A 6,964-nucleotide genomic window follows, 5' to 3' on the forward strand; every position below is an offset into this window, starting at 1 on the left:
CGTAGCGCGTGTGCGAGGGAGCACATGGAAGCGCGTCGTGAGAAGTGTTACAGAGGGTGTAACGGGAGAGTGTGCGCAAGAGTGTGCGCGAGAAAGGTGTGTAACGGACAGGGGCATGAGGAAAGAGTGCGCTGTCGAGAGTAAGGGTGAGTGCGCTGTTAAGAGTGGTGGTGAAAGTAGTGAGAGTGACACGGAGCGTGAGTTGGTTGTGACAGGGGAGCGAGGATGTACACCTGGAATGGAAGGATGCACACCTGGAATGGTAGAGCGTGTGTGGGAATGCACACTTGAGTTTGTCGTGAGGCACGTGGTTGGGTGTGCGAGTGAGAGCACACCTGTGATTGTCACAGAGGAGGTGACCAAGGAGGAGGCGCGAAGGTGTGTTGGTGAGGTGTGCGAGCGACGAGTGTGTGCAAAGGTGTTCGGTGGTCAGGTGTGTGACCAAGTCGGTGAGCGGAATGAGTGTACCTGGGTGTGTAAGAGAAGGTGCAATGACGAGGAGCATGGGAACAGCTGGATGTATGAGCAAGGAAGGGGTAGCGTATGCGTGTAAGCATGCAGGTGAGGCATCGCCGGTAACCGGGTTAGCGGTTAGAACGACATATATATATCTATCTATACCCGGCTTCTTCTGCAGGCGTCATTATATGCAAGTACGACAATTGGGATTTGTAACCATTTGCTTACAAATCCGTTTTTGTGAGAAATACCTGCGTTTGCGAAGACATATTCTTACCGGTACATTTCATCTATATAACAATAGTGTAAGGACTCGACTTTGTTATCCCTTTTACGCCACACCCAGTGACCCGATGCCCACGGCACTAATGGATTTACGATCTACGAACCACGCTCTTTGTTTATCACGTACAGCCATACTCGAAAAATCTGAATTAGCCGACGTTGGGGCCCAAAAGCATCCGATTAACTGCCGATACGACGCCATCTTATTGGCGTCTGCTGGGTGAAGGCGAAGCAAGCCGTCCGCTGCTTGGACAGTCGAAGGCGACAGCAAGCCGTCCACCGAGTGGACAATCCTGAGCATGCATTTGTGCCGGTGTCGTCGATCGCGGTGTACGCTAACCTCATCAGGTGGGTTTACCATAATTTCTTCCAACCGCGCTCTTTGTTTATCACGTACAGCCATACTCGAAAAATCTGAATTAGTCGACTTTGGGGCCCAAAAGCATCCGATTAACTGCCGATACGACGCCATCGTATTGGCGTCTGCTGGGTGAAGGCGAAGCAAGCCGTCCGCTGATTGGACAGGCGAAGGCGAAAGCAAGCCGTCCACTGAGTGGACAATGTTTGTGAGTACTGTGCAGCTCTTCGTTTCCCGAAGGAAGCATTAAACTGCTGCCACAATGGTAACGTTGAACTTCCACCACTACATCCGTATCCATCTGTATTGAAAAATTTATTTCTGGGTACTGATGACAGAAGCAAAAACGTTTTAGAACGTATTCGACAGTATAATAGCGCTTTTGCTCTGGCGTCGCTCGGTGCCCAATTGGCTACGCCACCAGGTCTAGGCCAATATTGTTTTCGCATCCATGGTCAGATTTATCACCAAAACGGTTCCCTTCACCCTGAACCAGGTGCAGAACCCGTTTACAGCCAATTGTATATTCTAGAATGAGATCTAGCTATTGAAAAGAGAATGAAAAATCAGCACAATCAAAATCGTCGACATGATGTTATGAGTCTCATAAACAATTGTCTTACACAGCTTAACCCTTACATTGCTGCTTATAAGAATATGCGTCAAGTTGAACAGGCGCAAGCAAGAGAGGCCGCTGAACGTGGTACTCTTCCAACAAGCATCACCATGTACATGAAGCTGGGTGGTGACCAGCGCCGCTACAACGAGCCCCGTCATGACGAAGTGGCTGTTATTTTCGTCGGTGACAATGGTGCTCCACCTCCCAACAGAGACATTGTTGTGTACCCACGTGGTGATGCTCCTCGCAATATTTCTTACATGTCTTCTAATATGGACCCCATGGTGTATCCTCTTTTATTTCCGCGAGGAGACCTTGGCTGGTCACTAGATATGAAACATTGCTCTCAGCGCCAAACTGCAAAGAGGTACAGGGTAACCATGCTACAGTTCTATGCATACCGATGTGCAGTTCGACGTGGCTTCAGTCCCATCCACTCTGGTGGGAAACATTTTCAACATTACTTGGTTGACTGTTATGTCAAAACTGAAGCATCTCGCCTAGACTTCATCCGTCGTAATCAATCGTCTCTACGCGTAGAACTTTATCAGGGATTGATGGATCACGTTGGTCGACAAGCCGAATTGTCAGCATTGTCTCCTGGTAAAATTGTCATATTGCCTTCAACATTCCAAGGTAGTCCTCGGGCCATGGCACAGAAATACCAGGACGCAATGGCTATCATCTCCAAGTATGGCAAGCCTGACCTTTTTCTTACTTTTACTTGCAATTCGAAATGCAAGGAAATAACCGAAAACTTGGGTCAAGGTCAGAGTAGAGAATCGACCCGATTTGGTTGCTCGAGTTTTCAAACGTCACCTGGATGCACTTCTTGCTGACATAAAAGTACGTCATGTATTGGGTAAACCAGTCGCTACTGTCCATGTTATCGAATATCAAAAACGAGGCTTACCGCACTGTCATTTACTCATTGTACTAGATATGCAGAAAGTAAGCAGAAATGATGCAGAAAGTAAGTTGCGGCATTCAGAGGACATTGACTCGCTTATATGTGCAGAAATTCCAGATCCAGCCATACAAGCCCAGCTTTATGAGGTTGTCAAATCAACCATGATTCACGTACCATGTGGGATACTCAATCCCTGATCAGTCTGCATGGACAGTGGGGTTTGCACCAAAGACTATCCAAAACAATTTCGGCAACAAACCATGATTACTGCTGATGGTTATCCCCACTACAGACGCCGGGATAATGGACGCACAATCAAGATTCGTAATGTGCAGGTAGATAACAGATGGGTTGTTCCATATAACCCATGGCTTTCCAAGAAATGCAATGCACATATCAATATTGAAGCATGCATGTCAGTCAAAAGCATCAAGTGTTTGTTCAAATACATATACAAGGGGCATGATTGTGCTAATGTTGAAGTCAGACAGACTAACGAACTCACTCATGACGAAATATCGACCTACCTCGATGCGAGGTATGTTAGTGCTCCAGAGGCCTTCTGGCGACTTTCCGAGTTCCATATGCATCAGCAGTCACACTCCGTTATTCGATTGCCTGTTCATCTTCCCCGTCAACAACCAGTATATTTTGAGCAAGGGCATGAGCAAGAGGCAGCACAAAGAGCCAGCGATACTCGTACCATGCTAACTGCGTGGTTTCTACTCAATTCGCATGATGAAATAATTTCAACCTCTGATACTGCGTTCATTGTATTATATTCCTACTGCTCTGCCTTGACATTGACGACCCCCCAATGCGCCAGTGTGGGGCTAATTCCAGTCGATTTACTAATCCGTTCATTTTTAAAAAGTCTATGGTTCTACTGCTGTTCCTTTCCATTGACACATACCACTGCGCCAGTGTGGCCAGAGTGGTGCTATGCCGATTCCTATTACGAATCCATTCATTTTTCAAAAGTATATCGTAGCGTTGTCATTTAAGTAGATTGCAATAAATACGTTGTTCATATACGCACTCTTCATTCTCATCTTTCTTCCTAACTCTTACTCGGACAAGCAAATCCCCTATGCCATCCATAATGGTACACTCTATCCATACACCACATCCTCCCTTCCGTGGATGTTCCACGGGTTTCGGCTAGTTTGAACTACTGCTTTTGGCGCGCTTTTACTGTACTGCTCAGCCGGTATGAAACTGTACCAGGCGACGTACGAAGGTTTTTCTTTTTTTTTTAAACCTGTTTGTTGACATTTCTCAACATAGATTTGAAATACAAACTTACAATTAAATATCCAACAAAGAGGAGAAATAAATGTTACATAACGGAAGTTCACAGCGCTGCACGAATATAAAGACTCAAAGCGATTTTTCCTTGCGTCGGGCACAATTAAACCGGGAAAGCGCAACCAGCGGGAATAATTTATGATTGAACGACGGATTGTGAGTAATAAATGACCTTCATTGGGAAATGGGACGCTCTGCAATGACGATGAAGTGATCGCAGTTACCTTACCTTTCTGGCCACACGACTCCGCGTGCACCACGTGCGCGGCTGACACGAGCCACGAGGAAGCGAAGGACACACATCGGACCGAGGAGATACGGATCACAAGTATTGTCGGATCAGTATTGGACACAAATAATTTTGGTCTTATAAAGCACAATCACTACTTCTGTCTTACAACATACCTTCTCTGCCGAACGGGCTCTTGTCTATGTTGCCGCGTTCGTTATTTTCTGCTGAAGGGGTCACTTTCATGATTTCATCACGCCAACCTGTGACCACACCCCTCCCTCACTGTGACACCTCCCTCACTGTGACCACACCCCCCTGTGACCACACCCCCCTATGACCACACACCCTGTGACCACACCCCCTGTGACTGAACCTCCCGTCCTCCCCTGTGACTGCACGCCCCCTGTGACAACACCACCCCTGTGACTACATCACATCCTCCCTGTGACTACACCCCGCCCTGTGACCACACCTCCCCCCCTTTGACTACACCCCCCGGCCCCCTCCCTTTGACTACACCTCCCGCGACTACACCCCGCGACTACACCTCCCCTGTGACTACACACCCCTGTGACCACACCCACACACCCCTGTGACCACGCCCACATACCCTGTGACCACACCTACACACCCCTGTGACCACACCCCACCCAGTCTTGAGATCGGATGTCCCTGGTCTATATTTAGATCGCAAAGAATCGGATCCAACTTCAAAACCGTTCTTCTGGGATATAAACCCTGACGTCATGTACTCAAACATAAAAAGACGAAACTTACAATGTGTTCGGCCTATCTCACAAAGTGACGTTTTTCCTGGTTCCGCAGTTGTAAATTTATCATAATTCCGTGGCCTTTTTGACTTTGACCCAGGGTGCTACCCAGGGTCATTACGTGCTGCACGTGAAATATTATTTTTTTGTGTTCTGTATAGATTCATGTAGATTTATATGAACAAGTGCAAAAGAGAGGTAAAGAGCGCGCTCGAGAACGTGATGTATCGAACACCTAACCTCAGATGTCTGTAGCTTTTAATCGCCTCGATGAATACAATATTGTTTTGATAGCTCGCTATTTTTAAAAATATTGCATACAAAATAAAAACATTGGGCGGTGTAAGGATCGCGGTTATTCTCTTCGAGAACATAGCTATGTTGTTATACTTTTACGATACAACGCAATATATGAAATAATAATAACTTATTTAAATGTAATTATCATAAAAATTTTAAATAAATATTAAAATAATAATAAATAAATAAAATTAATTATGTATTAAAATAATAAAAAATTAATATACCTTTTCCTTAAAAAAGCAAAAACCAATTGAGTTTGCATTTAACATCAGTCGAATGAATCTGTAAAATTAATGTGTAAAAGCTCCGCCATCCTGACAGGAATTACATTTACTTAAACATGTAAACGTGAAAGAAAAGCAAGAGGAGAGTGCGATAATACTACTCGGAAGTCGGAAGTCTCTGCACTGCATTGTAAGAAGAAGAAGAAGAAAACGAAGATGATGAGGAAAAGGCAAAAGTTAAGAAAAAGCGTAGTGTAATGGGGTACGCACGAAAATGATGGGAAGAGTTGACAGAAAAAGGGCTTACGGAAAATCATTGACGGAAGCGTTGTATAAAACCACATTTGGGGGTGTAATGATTAGACTAGAGCGTCTGCTTTAAGTTTAAGTCTTGGAAGTCCGTAGTTCAAACCCCGGCCGAGTCATAGTAAACACTTTAAAATAGTATGCTTCCGTGCTGCTTCCCCGCGTCCTGTTTACTTGCTTTCTGCTTCTTTGCGTGCTGCTCCCCCACATGCCGCTTCCTTAATTCCTACGTGCAGCAATTCCTACGTGCAGCTTTCCTAATTCCTACGTGCAGCAATTCCTATGTGTAGCTTTCCTAATTCCTACGTGCAGCAATTCCTACGTGCAGCTTTCCTAATTCCTATGTGCAGCTTTCCTAATTCCTATGTGCAGCAATTCCTACGTGCAGCTTTCATAATTCCTACGTGCAGCTTCTCTAATGGACCTTATGCATTGACGTCACGAACAACCAATCGCGACGCCACCTTAGAGGGCAAACAAAGGCCCTGACGACGCGTTCATGTGTGAGTCAACTGCGATCGCAACTAACTGCGTCAACTAATTTCACATGGTGAATGAATCATAAAAAATATTTTTTGGTGAAGTAACAATGGATATAGTAATGTTTGAAATGTTTCTGTAGAAATTTATACACTACATATTTTCTGTGAATAATAAATGAAGCTGCACATATGTGTACATATTGTTGCGGATCTCAGCGCCAGCCTTCTCCCCTTACCAGGGGGGGATTAGTCCCCTTGTCTTTGACTGGCCGACGGGACCCGGGACCTATGACGTCCTTCCCGGACAGCGCGAAATAGGGTCGTAGGACTAGAATCACGATTACCTAATTACTCGTGCTGCCCTGAAACGAGGAAATAAGCCCTGCACAAATCACGCGTGGTGAGACGCCGAGCGGTGCATACACGCGATCCGTGCCATTTATATGGTGACCCCGGTTCTAGCGATCTCGTTCGTACCACGCTTAGCCAATGGATAAATCACAAAAGTGGTCGAATTGGAAAAGGAAGAATACAATTTATTCACACTATTTACAATGATTCCTAGAAAAGAGGGACACAGTGCAGCCTTAAAAACAGTCTTAACGTAATCCCCAGGACAAACGGGCCCGTCTCACACACAGACACACTCACACGGGGCTTGCAGCTGCAGGATGATGTTCACCACGTCCAGGGATGGCTCTCATGTAG

General features: G+C 45.7%; 1 protein-coding gene and 1 pseudogene across 3 annotated transcripts in view; one reads left to right on the top strand and one right to left on the bottom strand.

Moving 5' to 3' along the window:
* Nucleotides 1–4,478, bottom strand: part of SLC29A1 (solute carrier family 29 member 1 (Augustine blood group)) — a 58,113-nt gene extending 53,635 nt beyond the window's left edge. The window contains exon 1 of one of the 3 annotated variants that reach the window (XM_068123827.2): nt 4,345–4,478. The gene's annotated coding sequence lies outside the window, so the exon portion shown is untranslated. Of the gene's footprint in view, nt 1–3,158; nt 3,383–4,168 lie in introns of those variants that run through there. The other 2 variants (XM_068123838.2, XM_068123844.2) reach the window with 2 other exon arrangements.
* LOC137418967 (uncharacterized) lies at nt 1,554–6,263 on the top strand (annotated as a pseudogene).
* Nucleotides 6,264–6,964: the final 701 nt, after the last annotated feature.

This window comes from Myxine glutinosa, chromosome 1 (genome assembly GCF_964187855.1).
Source record: "Myxine glutinosa chromosome 1, kmMyxGlut1.1, whole genome shotgun sequence".
NCBI lineage: Eukaryota > Metazoa > Chordata > Myxini > Myxiniformes > Myxinidae > Myxine > Myxine glutinosa.